Source organism: Thermobia domestica, chromosome 6 (genome assembly GCF_964235325.1).
Source record: "Thermobia domestica chromosome 6, izTheDome1.hap1.1, whole genome shotgun sequence".
In the NCBI taxonomy this organism is placed as follows: Eukaryota; Metazoa; Arthropoda; class Insecta; order Zygentoma; family Lepismatidae; genus Thermobia; species Thermobia domestica.
In genome coordinates, this window is record NC_137459.1 from 61,347,205 (window position 1) to 61,361,839 (window position 14,635).

General features: G+C 35.3%; 1 long non-coding RNA gene across 1 annotated transcript in view; it reads right to left on the minus strand.

Annotated features, from left to right (window-relative positions):
- LOC145687675 (uncharacterized) overlaps positions 1-14,411 on the minus strand; it is a 139,054-nt gene extending 124,643 nt beyond the window's left edge. Inside the window, exon 1 of the long non-coding RNA XR_014131708.1 lies at positions 14,299-14,411. This is a non-coding gene — a long non-coding RNA (uncharacterized LOC145687675). The remainder of the gene's footprint in view (positions 1-14,298) is intronic.
- Between the last annotated feature and the right edge of the window lie 224 nt (positions 14,412-14,635).

Genomic DNA, 14,635 nt, shown 5'->3' on the forward strand with positions numbered 1-14,635 from the left:
ATCATCGAGTTGGTAATCACGATGGCCTACTTTATTTATCAATATATCTGGCAAATTAAAAACAGATGAAAATCAAGCATTCTTAGCTACAATTGCCAAACAAGAATTTTGTGACGAGTTAAACACTACCAAAAATTGTTTCAGTCAAGGTAAAAATGGTGTCATATCTATGTTATAAACAATATTTGGATATTGTAGAATATACTTTCACTATTATACTTGATATATTTTAATCTGAAAATATTATGCAAAATATTTTCCATCATTATTTTGGTTCGTAAGAAAAGGATTCCGGCTCAAATTTCTCATTTTCGTCCTATTACGCGGTTAAATACTTATGTGAAACTATTATTCCGTTTACAGAGTTCTAGAGAAAAAATATTCTGGTAAGAGGACGGCTCTATCAAAAGAACGTAACATTTATTACACACTCTCTAGCCCAAAAGACATAATGAGCTATATCCAGGTGTAAAAGCTTTCTACCTACATTACTTCCGTAGATTTTACAAATACTTTTCGTTTTGTCGAGCATGAATGTACTTATGCAGCCTTACAAGCTTGTGACATTGATCAACGCTTTATTGATAAGAATAAAAATTGATATCGAAACGCAAAGTCGCAGCTCCATATCAATAGCCGCTTTAGTTCCCCCATATATCAAGAGGGGTATTCCACAAGGTTGTTATTTATCAATGTTATTATATGGATTGGTTCCTGAAGCTTTATTGCAATGTTTGTCTCTTTTTTCCAGTCTCACATTTATATGATTTTCAAAGTATTTTTTTTTGTCTTCTCGTATGACATAAAAATTAGTTGTACGACTACTGCTTAGCTTAATTATCTTCAGAGTTGTTTGGTGAGCCATTGAAGTGCCAGCACAGCATGCACTAATTCCAATAAAACGAAGAGTTTAACTTTTAATAATTGGGCTATTTTCAGTGGAGACTTAACTTAATGCTAGTCAGAAATTGTACTGGAATTAAAAGTTTTAGACATTCCTTGTTAGTAGTATTGATGAAGTCTTCGTGAATAAAATAAGGAAGGCTATTGTTAAAAATCATTATCGGAATCTGAATCTATAAAGTAGCCAAGGAAGTTCTTTCGCTTTCTCACCCACCACCGATATGTCAACTACGACGTACCTCAAAAATCACAAATTGTCCCCATTTGCATCGATGACCTTCTGCCAACGTTGTGGAAGGCTATGGATTAATTCGCGGTAGAACTTGGTGGGCCGTGAAGTGAAGAAGGTATCAAGCGCATTTTGTACCTCTACTAGGGATTTCAACTATTTGAGTGTTTTGTCACCATCTTAAACTTGTTAAGCCATCGTTGCACTGTACGCGTAGTCATGATACCCTCACCAAATCCCTGGCATATCTTTCGCCCCGCTGCAGCGGCGTTTGACCCCAGTTTGAACTCGTATGGCATACACGCAATTATGACGCTCTGTGGAGGTCACATGCTTACTGTGTCCTTACGCAAGTTCACGGTGTGACTGAACTGCCACAACCAGGTAGTATATTGAATGTGGCTACACCAACAACTGACCTTCTCCCTATCTCCATTCGCATTGAACTCACGGTGTGAGGGCCAATTGAACATAGACCTCCACAAAAAGCGACAGAACTTTCTTGGTTACCTTTATAACACAGCGTGCTATGCAAATAGTTATATATGTTCTCAATTATTGTATAAAACATAAGTATGACCCTTCCAAACATATTTCCAAGAAAAATACAATCTACCACTGATTGTTTATTACGTTGTTATAAATTGCATCATCTAGTCCACAACCATATACAGCAATGGCTACAATAGTGGGCGCCTAACGCACCTGATACCACGGGCAGAGTTAGGAATTGCTTGCTGGGGGGCAGACCTTTTGTCTGCTGGGGGGCACGGGAAACACAAATGAGAATTGAAGGATCTTATAAGTAGCATTTTTTATTTTTTGTCAAAAAGTTGAGAGGCAATGCCCCATATGCCCCCCATAACTCCGCCCATGCGTGGCACCCATGGTAGCCCCAGTCAGGGCAATATAGCGTAAAAAAACTTGTCGTAAATAGAAGCAGATGATGGCGCCTTACTGGCAGCTGTCAGATAAACTAATTTTGAACGAGACGCCATTGTAGGAGTGATAAGTATTAAATGAAGGCCTTTTTTTAAAGCTGCATTTGATATAATATTAGGCAAAATATTCAACACTGTAATAGGCAAAATATTCAACACAACATACTATTCCATTTGATATTTTATTAAGTGACTTTTAGGTAGACACTATGCTTATGCAGTTCTAAGGGAATCTATAAATTGATGCATTCATTTATTTCTATGTTGGTGTTGGCCGTGTTTTACTCAAAACATGCGTTTTGGGTAGCCCCGACCAAGCGGATGGGGTAATGACAGTCAGTGACCGGGACTCCCCAACATTAAAATAAACGATAATGAATAAGTCTTGAGAGTCAACCCCCAAACAAAGCTCTTCAAGTGTTACCTAACTCAGAGGCCAAAGATGAAGAAATTAAATAAGGAACTTCCACTGGACCCAGGCGTATATATTCAATTGATGATTTTTTGCCAATGTCAATAGATTTATATTTGAAATACATTAAGGTGTTTACTAAAAATATAAGTAACTCCAATGAATAAGTTTTTCTTTTTTTTTTAAATCTTCTTTACACGAAATTGTGGTTTATTATCTGTCCCTGTAGATACAAAACTATTCTAAAGTTCATGAATAAATTTGAAATCTTAATGGCATTGAAGTTTTTTTTTTTTTTTTTTTTTTTAATATGTAAAGCATGGGGAAACCCTGACTGCCATTACCCAAACGTGTGAGAAATAACGGTCAATGAAGTATGGGTAACCAGGGTAAGATTGAACGCTGGGGCAAGAGTGAAAATGCTATTGACGAAGAAGTGGCAACGTCGGTAAACAGGCGAATATTGAAAATTAGTTCGGCATGACACATGTCAGAACGGAAAAGGAGGTTAGCCGTGTGCGTGCAGTGTGAAGAGCAGCAGAGTACAAAGTTTGTTACAAAAGGAAAAATGAAATGAAATCTTTAAGTTTAACGTCCCACGGTTATGCCGGTCAGGCTAAAGGAGACGGTGATAATGAGAAATGAGTGAAATGATGGAATGAATAAAGTAGGAGGAAACGGCAGAACCCCGAGAAAACCCACGAGCACGGTGTTTGTCCACCACAAAGTCCTCACGGCGCGAGCTGGGATCGAACAAGAGACCCCAAGCACCGGAGAGGAACGCTCTACCACTGAGCCACCGCCCCCCTCCCCTTTGTTACAAAAGGAAAAAAACAAGTAAAATATTCGTACGATGCCACAGAGCTCCTCCGTGGCTAAGCGGTTAGCGTACGTACCTTTGGCGTGGGAGACCCGGGTTCGATTCCCGGCGGGAGCTCATGTGGTTCGGATTCCACGTTAATCAGTAGGTCCACCTCTCATATAGCCTCGCTGCTGAAAGGGACGCTAAACTAAAATCAACTCAACTCAACTCGTACGATGCCACAGTTTTTAATGTAGTTTCAGTTGAAGATGCAAAATTGGAAATATTTCCTGGAAAGGCTGTATAAGTTCGTATTTCTTATCAGTGGTACGCAAAAGAAAAAAAAGTGCTTTGGCGGGAGATGGCAGGCAATTATTGGAAGATACCTGAAGCGGGGCAAGTGTGAACGTTCACACTTGTCGCTTGTTTTAAACTTGAGTAAAAATGTAGGATCCAACATGTAACATTGAGTAAAACAAACATTTGCAGAGGTAAGACAGAAGTTGGCGGCTATAGGCTACTAACAAAACGTTTGCATCATCGTTTAGAATTTCGCAACGCAAGTTGTTGAACATACGTCATGTCGCACGGGAACACAAAATAAGCTAGAAATTCGCATCAAAGTCATCCACACTCATGGGTACGCCCAGCCAATTCAGTGGGGAATTGTTTTCAGATACACCAAACGGTGAAATGAGGATTTCCTCTATCATATGCAACTAGTGGTCTCACAAATTATGTTCCAATCTTAGTCAAAGGAAGTCTGTAATACGTGTGTGACCACTGTGTGCATCGCAAGTAAATTTTTTGTGCTTCATGATGAATGTTGAACTGATTTATCCTATTTTCATATTTTGTAATTATGTTATGTATGATATACAGTACTGTAACATTTGTTGGCAGTTCCATTTGACACTAATCTGTTTGGTATTTTATAGCTTCCTTAGCTCCATGCAACCAGTACATATATATCTATGATTCAATGTTTGTGTGTGTGTGTGTGTGTGTGTGTTTATGCCTATGTTTCGATTCGACTGTACATCGTTGCCCCAACCGTTATTTACTATTACCCCACCATATGGGGCATGAGTACAATTTTTTTCCTTTGTCAAAACTATGTTATTTCTCTGTATCCTCTGCTAGATTTGCCGCAATTAAACTTTATATGTTATAAGAGATAACAGGCTTTTACATAGAGAACATATTGCGCTTTTCTCTGTCACCATTCCACCGCAATTCTTTGATTTGCAAAAAAAAAAAAAAAAAAAAAAAATGTTCACTCTTGCCCTAGTTGCCCATATGTTCATATTTTCCTTTTTAGCTTGAGAATGAAATAAGAGATGTATTTTGAAATTGGTCAGAATAAACTAAACAGAATTACCTATAGGATCGACTGATCGCGGAAACTGTTCGTGCTTTACGAGCTAGGTTATAACGATTTTTGCTTAGGTGACCGCCATTCCCCCATTCTCCCCTATCTCTTTCCTTCAGCAAACACTCACATACGTTTCTTAATTTAGAAAAGACTGAAGTTATACATCTGGGCGCATGATATCTGTTCTCGTAATCTTCATATGTATTTTTTTTTTAATATACTATAACTTCGATACGCGTACAACAGAAACATAATACTTGCAACTAGAATCAAATATGGTTTGATATGGCTGCATAAAAACTTCTTTCCGACTTCTTAGTTTATGATTGACTGTTCCTCATTATGTTCTTACTACTAATCAACGTTTTTATGACATTAATTATCTACCGTGTGTTTTCTCAAAATGACCAACACCAGGGAAGGATGCAGGATTATCTGAGGGGGTGCGCCATACCTACCAAAATAACCAGTCTCATTGAAACTCTTCAACGTGGCATGTGACAATATTATTTACTCCTGGCAACGCTGGTATATAGAGCAGAGGAAGGGGGAGTATTTTCTAACGGGTCGCAAGCGATATGCAAGATTTTTCTTCGTTGCTTCTGTTTTCTTACCTACTTGACAAATGTTATATTGCTTTGCTTGGTGAATCCTTTTCCTTCAACCTTCAGAAAATCGGCTTAAACTACTGCTGTTGCAAAGCTTTTTTTTTTTTTTTTTTTTAGCTTCAAACGGAAACATGACAGTATAGAGTTTCTGGAAAGTGAGGCTTTTTTTTTTCACTACTAGCTTCTAATTTTAGATAGTGTATATTTGCGACGAATGGGGGGTGCACGTACACCGGTGCACCCCTCAAAATTTCGGCCCTGGCTAATAGAATAATATTCTCCATCGATATACAGCTAGTGCTACATGTTACAGCTAGTACTGTTTGTGTGGTTAAAACTATATCAACTTCTTGGTATCGTAGGTCAGACGTCCTCACACCACTTTGTCCCTGCTATTGTTACCTTACCTGATTACCATTGATATCCTCCTACCCGAAATAATGTTACCTGGTTTATTGATCATACTTTATACTATACACTATATTGATTCCAATCGCATTTACTTAAGTCTTGCATATTACAATGAATTTCTAAAACGAATAATGTGAACTTTTGTTAACGTATGCTCCCGAAAAACATTATCAAATTTTTCGACTGTCTCCTTTTAACATAATGTTGCTATTGCAATATTCATATGATAATATCTAGCAGCACTAAGTTTGAATGTGATTCTGTATTTGTTATACTCTTTCTTCCCTAAGTGTGTTTATATTAGGGATGGCCAATTCCGGAATTTTTACTTTCCGGAATCCGGAAAGTAAAATCGGAAAAAAATCCGGATTTCGGAAAAATGCCGGAATTCAGAAAAATTCCGGAATTCTGAAAAATTCCGGAATTCGGAAAAAATATTTTTTATTTTTGTAATAATAAGAATTTTGTTCAAATGCAAACGAACAAATTTCCTTTTTTGTAATCCTAAGAATGTGTGATGCAAGTTAAGCTGAAACTTACATCCTAAAGTATACACTACTCAATCTTCCCATGGTTAATGAGATGTAGTCCAAAAGTACGATGTACTCCTAATATTTAATTTTTGTTTTACTGTGATATTGTCCAGAGGTAATACATATATCAGACTGAGATAAACATCTTGACATAATGAAGATGTTATCATACGTAGTTTTCCAGAAAATCGTGAGAAACGAATTTTTATGAAGTTAAAATATGCGTCGCTTATTGCCAGTGTGATGCAATTGATAACTTTTATGCTGGAATAGTCTTATTATTATTATTATTATTATTATTATTATTATTATTATTATTATTATTATTATTATTATTATTATTATTATTATTATTATTATTATAAAAGCATGTGGTACTGAGTTGTCATCCATTCTAGCAAATATATTCAATGAATCACTCAGATGTGGAGAGTTTCCATCGACATGGAAACAAGTATATATTGTACCTGTACATAAAACAGAAGATAAAAATAATATGAAAAATTATAGGCCAATCACATTAGTTAATGCATTTAGTAAGATATTTGAAATAATAATACACAACCATATATACTTTAATGTAAAAAATAAACTGACTGAATTTCAGCATGGGTTTTATAAAGGCAGATCAATTGTTACGAATCTTGTACACTTTACAGATTTTACGTACTTAGCTCTTAAAAATAGACTACAGGTTGACACTATATATATTGATATGTCAAAGGCTTTTGACTCTATAGAACATGGACTTCTAGTTCGTAAATTATCCAATGTTGGTCTATCTTCTCAGTATATTCGATGGTTCCAAAGTTATTTATCAAACAGAACATATAGAGTGAAAATTGGTCATGTAACTTCCAGTATTGGCTGTATAAAGAATGGTATACCTCAGGGATCTCCTTTAGGACCACTTCTTTTTTCATTATTTATTAATGACCTGACGGAAAAGGTTAAATTCTCAAATATATTATTATATGCTGATGATTTGAAGTTATTTAGAATAGTGAATATCGAATACGATAACTACTTACTCCAAAAAGACTTGGATAGTATTAGTATATGGTGTAAAATAATCTACTGAAAATAAACTGTAATAAAACTAAGTTTATTTCATATACCAATAAGACGCAATACTATGTTAGCAAATATGTCATAGATGGAATATCCCTGCAGAAAGTTGAAAAGATTAAAGATCTAGGCATAATATTTGACATGAATATGAAATTCAATTATCATATTAATGACATAGTAAATAAAACACGAAAGACTATAGGGTTTGTTTTTAGACAGTGGTCTGAGTTTAAAAATGAAAATACATATGTCTACCTATTTAAGGTACTTGTAAGACCCAGATTAGAATTTGTTGCAATTATATGGAATAATATATCCACAACATTATGTAGCAAAATTGAATCGGTTCAAAAATGTTTCATTAGGCTATTGTGTAGAAATAAGAAAAAAGATTACTACTCTCATTGTTATGATTACTGGAACAAATACTGGGGGTTGCAAGAATTACATGTAAGAAGAAAAATGATAGAGACAAACTTTATTCAGAAAATTTTAGATAATAGATATAGTAGTGAATACTGCCTACATAATATAGGTATAAGAGTACCAACATATAATCTTAGAAGAGCATCGGAAGTGGTTCCCATGAATAAAAATTCTATAATCTTCCTTGTTTTAAGGACAATTTTAAGATAATTGACTATTTTAATGAAGAATGAAATAATTATGTTTGTCCAAACATAAAAATTCTATAATCTTAAGAAAACTGACAAGTTCTTTTAATATATTACCGGGATAATTGTATTTATTGAACAGACGTATAGATTTTAATAGGTATGCATATTTTTTATAGTATATTTGTATGTTTGACGGTATCCTTGTTTTAAGGACAATTTTAAGATAATTGACTAGCTATTTTAATGAAGAATGAAGTAATTATGTTTGTTCAGACAAGACATAAGTCATAAAATTATGTGTACATTATAGGATAAACAATGACCACCTATCGTCGAAACAAATGTATTATTAATACTAAAAGGAATATAAGATGTGTGTTATAACCCTTAGTTCTATGACTAAGTGCTGTATTTTTGCTATCTGGCTGTTCATGGCACTAAAAATAAATATATTATTATTTATTATTATTATTATTATTATTATTATTATTATTATTATTATTATTATTATTATTATTATTAATCGTTTATGTACTGTAAAAGAAAAAATATGAACCGTTAAGTAGTAGATTTTATCTGTTGTTTTTTGATATCTTCTAACAGTAATAACAAACTGCTTGTAAATACGCAATGATTATCAAGGACAATGGCATATTAATGTAAGGACTACTCTGCAGACTAGCAATAAACAATAAACAATAACAGATAAACAATAGTTGCTAAAAAAAAAGAAAAGTAACTAACTTGGGCATGTCAGAATGTTCGCGAGAATATAGGGACACACTGAGACTCTAGTAAAGAGCGTTGTGTTATTATTACTCGAAGGGCCGTACGATGGAGGCATTAACGCTAATGTTAATGGCACTAATGAGCACTTACTTGCTCTAACGGTTAACATCATTTTTGAGATGATTCTTAGAAGTGGGCGTGTTGGCATGCAGTTAGAAGACTTATATCCATTATTTAAAAAGCACACGTTATCTGTAGAGTACTAACGATTTGCGTCACTATCGAACACTAACATAGCACTAGCGACGTTTAAAGTCGAAATTGGAGTCTGACATAAGTGGCTTGTCAACTTCACGGACATTATATTTTCCTTGAATGCGAGAATTTTGCGCCCTACCACAAAAATAGGAAAAAATGCGCTCACAATATATTTGCACTGGGAAGTTTGCGCCCTACCGCAAAAAGAGGGGAAAATGCGCCGGCTATATATTTGCACTGGGATATTAGCGCCCTACAATTCAACTTATTTTTGTATTGTGTAAAGTAACTTCCACTCACACTTGAACTAGGCTTGCCTCTCATCGTCTCAGTGAGTTACTCCATCCGTTATAATATTCCGAACAAATGAGAAAAATACAATATCCATACTAATACAATTTTTCATTATACTGCAAAATTTACAATAAAAGTATAAATGACTGATATATAATTATGTATTAATATAATCAAAGAGTATAATTTAATCTACAAAAGGCTGTTTGGCTCTACCCAGATATTTCTGTTTACAATCCTTGCGAGTTGTTTGGCTTTTTAGAACACAAAATATAGAAAAGAAAATGTAAAGTGAATGTAGAATCAGTTCAGTAATGTTATCAAGAAAACTATGTACAGTGTGTTTACTTGCTGGAATTACACTTCAAACACAGAATTGCGTTCAGTCGTTCTTTCAGAAAAAAATGTTCCGGGGGGCACACTTAGTATTCCGGAGGGGTCACTGCTGGTACTATTCTATTTATTATTATATTATAGACGTATTATTTTGGTCTCTTCCAAGGGGGCACTCTGAGAGCTCTAGGGAGGCCAGTGTTCCCCCAAAATCATCTCTGGAAGAAGCAGTGATTGCGTTGATCCGTTGTGTTCTTTTGGCTTATATTGAAGTTTATTCTCCCCTTATATAGCCACAATGAAATTAAATCACAAATGGCATGGTTGTGGGGGGAGGATTGTTTATGCTGTAATGTCAGCCCCTCCGAGCAAATGCGTAAACTCCAATAGGTTCTTTTATTTCGCAGGGCTCAAACTTCCCGGAGGAGGTACATGGCAGGCGCAATTTTCCCTGTTCTTGAGGTAGGACGCAAATTTCCCAGACGCAAAATTCTCGACACCGTTCGAATGACCTCGGAAGACTATATCTTTTTCAATACTTTTTTTATATTTTTTTTACTCAAGATTTCTTCATAGCTTCTTATTAAAATACTTACTAATATATCCTCATTTTATTGTCCTAACCAATCAATATGGGTATGTTGTCAGTAAAATATTTAGATTGATCGAGCCTCTGGTGTGTAACCACAGTATTTCATATCATCCCTCCATTAGAAATCTTTGCTAAACGAACCAATATATGTTGCCAATAAAATAGTTTAGAATGTTGAGCCCCTGGTAAATAACCACAGTATTTCGTGACAGACCCCCCTTCCTATTACCATGTTCTAGCTGCGTGCCTGACTCGGCTAATTCTCTACATTCTTTACCAAGCACACATTTTCTAAAGCGGAAAATGCTCTCTAAATACCTAAGCTCATTATTTTCAGCAGATGCACAAATTGGGTAACATTCTATCTACATGAATGTTATATATGTCGATTACTGGAAACCGCTTCTCGCTATCTATTACCATATTTACTATATAATGATTAACGTTAAAACCGGACATGGTTGATTTGTACCGCTTCCGGTTTGAATATTACATTCATCAGGACACTCGATTCTTAACTATTGACTCTGTATATCGTGGCCAAAATTGATGGTAATCCATCAGATAGTTCTTGAGACTGTTTGTTTCACTGACGGACAGAATGAATATATGGCTATAGAGTTTTGATAAACTAAATTCGTTAATGAGTGATGATGGAACAAATATAAGAAAGGGAACCAAGAGTAGGCCTACCACCGGAAAAATTTTCGAACACAAAATTAGCCATCGAAAACCCACATGACCTGGGTTAGAATACCATAGATGAAAACTCCACCACTGAGTCATCAATCACCCGCTTATTAGTTTTATTAATTATTATATTAATATAAATTAATGAATGCCTGCTTATGTTAATTATTGAACAATTACATTGTATACTTCGTAAAGTCAAAAATTAAAATTTGTATTTACTGTACATACAGTGAGCGCAGAAAGTGTTCGTACACCTATGCTATTGAAACGAGAATGCCTGCGAAAAAGAAACAGAAAATTTAAGAAGTGTAATAACACACACAATATGAATAATGAAAACTAAGCTTTATGAATATATCAATAAAGAACCACAAAGACAAGTTTAATGGTCAGAAAGTAAATAAATTCCGTAGAAAGTGTATAGAGTAGACGCAAAAAGAGATCGTACACCTGACGTACGAATACGAAACAAAGATACCAAAACTGGGGTTCACTAGTATTCACCTGAGTATACACCTCTGTATAGCATGACGAATAACAGAATAAGTTTAGTTGTGAATAGGAGTGAAAAAAACTGCACGGTGGGCTGTTAAAGTGGGAAGCAACCGAACCGAAACAAATGAGGAGACAAGAAAAGTAATTATTAAATTGCATAAGAAAGGTAAGTCTTTGAGAAAGATAGCAAACCTTGCAGACAGGCCTCGTTCAACAGTACAAACAATAATTGCGATGTACAGTATAATGTTTCTATCACTGTGAAAAAAAAAATGGAAGACCAAGAGTGTTGAGTGAACAAGATAAACGTTGCATTATTAGGGAAAGAAAAAAGGTTCCAAAAGGTAGTGCTGTGCAATTGGCAACGTATCTAGAAACACGCGGTGTTAAAGTATCAGCCAGTACAGTGCGGAATATTTGCATTGTATCATGGTCCGATAGCCAGGAAAATGTTATGGGTGAACAAGACAAATCGTATAAAGAGACTAAAGTTTGAAAAATAGGATAAAGATAAAGGATCAGGCTTCTTTCTGGAATATGGTCATATTTTCGGACGAAAGTAAACTTAATCTTATCGAATCCAATGGGAGGCGTATGGTATGGCGCAAGGGGAATACAGAGATGAATCCTCAAAATCTCGTCCCTAAAGTAAGACACGGAGGAGGGTCCGTGCTCGTCTGGGGTTGTATGAGTGCCTCAGGAGTGGGTCGTCTCCACTTTATCGATGGAGTGATGATCCACAAAGTGTATATTAACATATTAAAGGAAAATCTCCATAGTAGTGCGCAGAAAACAATTTATTGTTCAGCAAGACAACGACTCTAAACATACAGTGGAAAATACTCGATTGTGGCTACTCTATAATACCTTGAAACAGCTTCGCACACCTCCCCAATCCCCAGATATGAACCCCATAGAACATCTATGGTCTGTTCTGGAGACAAGAATCAGAAGGCACAGCTTCTCTACTAAAGAAGGCCTGAGAAAAGCTATTCAAGAAGAATGGGACATAATCAGTCCCGAAGCTACAGAACTACGAACTACTACAGGTGAAATCAATGCCACGAAGAATACAAACAATCATTAACGCACAGGGTAATCCCGCAAAATATTAAATAACGTAATATACTTTATAAACATTAATTCAATCATAAGTGTACGGTGACTTTTTGCGTTTACAAAAAAAGGAATTCTCTCTTTTCTTCTGAAAAAAACAGTGATTGTCTTTGTTTGGCCTTTCTCTTGTATATAAAAATAAAATGTATGAATGTGTAGTCTTAATTCTGGTTATATATATGTTTTACACCTCCCGTTCTCATGTTAGCTGTTTCCAATATAAAGTATGCACGGTGTACGAACACTTTCTGCGCTCACTGTAGGTATGTTGACAATAAGCGAATGTTATTAGAATATTTGTTGAGATTTCTTTTCCTTCACTGCCTTTCGCCTGGTTAAAAAGTAGTTTGCAGTGCTTTGGAGCAGCTGCAGGTGGGAACGCGATAATGTTTGAGACATACCGGCGACTTTTTTGTGTGTGAAAATAAGACCTTCCTCATAAAGCAGTAAATAACTGCAGTAGCAATTGTCTACGTAAGTGATAAAGACATATCCAACTACAAGAAACTAATACAGTATATATATTCATTATTGTGTTTCTCTTTTAACAGCTACTAGCTAGGGATTGCCAATTCCAGAATTTTTACTTTCCGGAATCCGGAAAGTAAAATTGGAAAAATTCTGATTTTTTTCTAAATTCCGGATTTTTTCCGAATGTCGGAATTTATCTGAATTCCGGATTTTTTCCAAATTCCGAAAATTTTCCGAATTCCGGATTGTTTTCTGAATTCCGGAATTTTTCCGAAATCCGGATTTTTTTCCGAATTCCGGAAAGTAAATTTTCCGATTCCGGAAAATTTTGGTCATCCCTAGTTTATATCCTAATAAAACGTATTGTACAATTCAGAAAGGTGCTATCTTTAATGCAATATTGCTGTGTACACACACACTTTTTTTTTTTAGTGTCTTGTGAAATGAAATATTTAAGTTTTACGTCCCTGCCGTTGAGGCTAAAAGATACGATGAAGATGAGAAATGGATAAAATGGTGGAATGAAAGAAGTGGGAGGAAACTGGAGAACCCCGAGAAAACAAACGAGGACGGTGTTTGTCTATTAGAAGCTCCACACGGCTCGAGCTGGGGTCGAACGAGGGACCTCAAGCACCCTAGGTGAACACTCTACTACTTTTTTCTTTTTAAATCGTTTTATTGTACTCAAGAAGCAATTACAACGAAGTGTTTATGAAGCTTGTCACAAGATAACAAGGCTCAACAAAAAAAAAATGTTAAATTAAATTTTTAAAAAAATCATATGAACATTGCGGGAGTTGAGAGCACAAAGAGTTGACTATAAAATTTGCAAACTTCTTATTACGCACATCCGTTGATAATTTTGAGTATTGTTGTTGTAAATACTGTACATAGAAGGCTCCCCTAGCTTCTAAGTTGGAAGTAAAACATACGAATTGACACTGTGCTGTTTACTAGCTGGATAAAAACGATAATCTGGCCTTAAAATTGTTAATATTTATATTGTGCTCTGAGCTACGAGTCAGAAGGGCTAGAAAGTGACGCAACTGAAACCATATTTGTAGGGATTCAAGACAGATTGTGATTCTATGAACTAACGTATTTATATTATTATACATTTATGACAAATAGAATCAGGACTAAACCCATATTTTCTACGCTTGTCTTTGGTATCGATAATGTTATGGACAATCATAAACCAGACAAATTTGCTTGCGACACTCAACGTCGAGTCATTGATATTAGCCCAAATATTGGCCCAATTACATAAACAGTCATCTAACACAATTTTAGGTGGGACATATAAGTTATTCATTTTAAACGCATACAGGTTTTTACTAGCTACTGTACGTAAATTTTGGAAATCAAAGTTCTGAGACATATATAATCAAACAGAACAGTTTCTAAGTACTTACAGCTTTTAGGTAGGTCAAACATACACAGGGGAAGACTCATATCTGTTTGGGCTAATACGTAATTGAGCAGTTGTTTTGTTACACTAACAGCTTCGTCTGCGTGCAAGGTCAGTGAGCGAGTAAGATACAAAGTGGTAGCTTTTAGCTTTACGTTTATCTATTTGATGCTTCCTTGTGAAGGTAAACAACACATTACATCATATTTTACACGAAAGACCTGATGTTTCCATAGAAACCAGCCACATAAACTTTGAATTTGTTTTCCTATGAGTTGAGGCATATGCAATACATTTGCCAAATATCATATTTTACTTAAAATATAAACATTTATAAATTT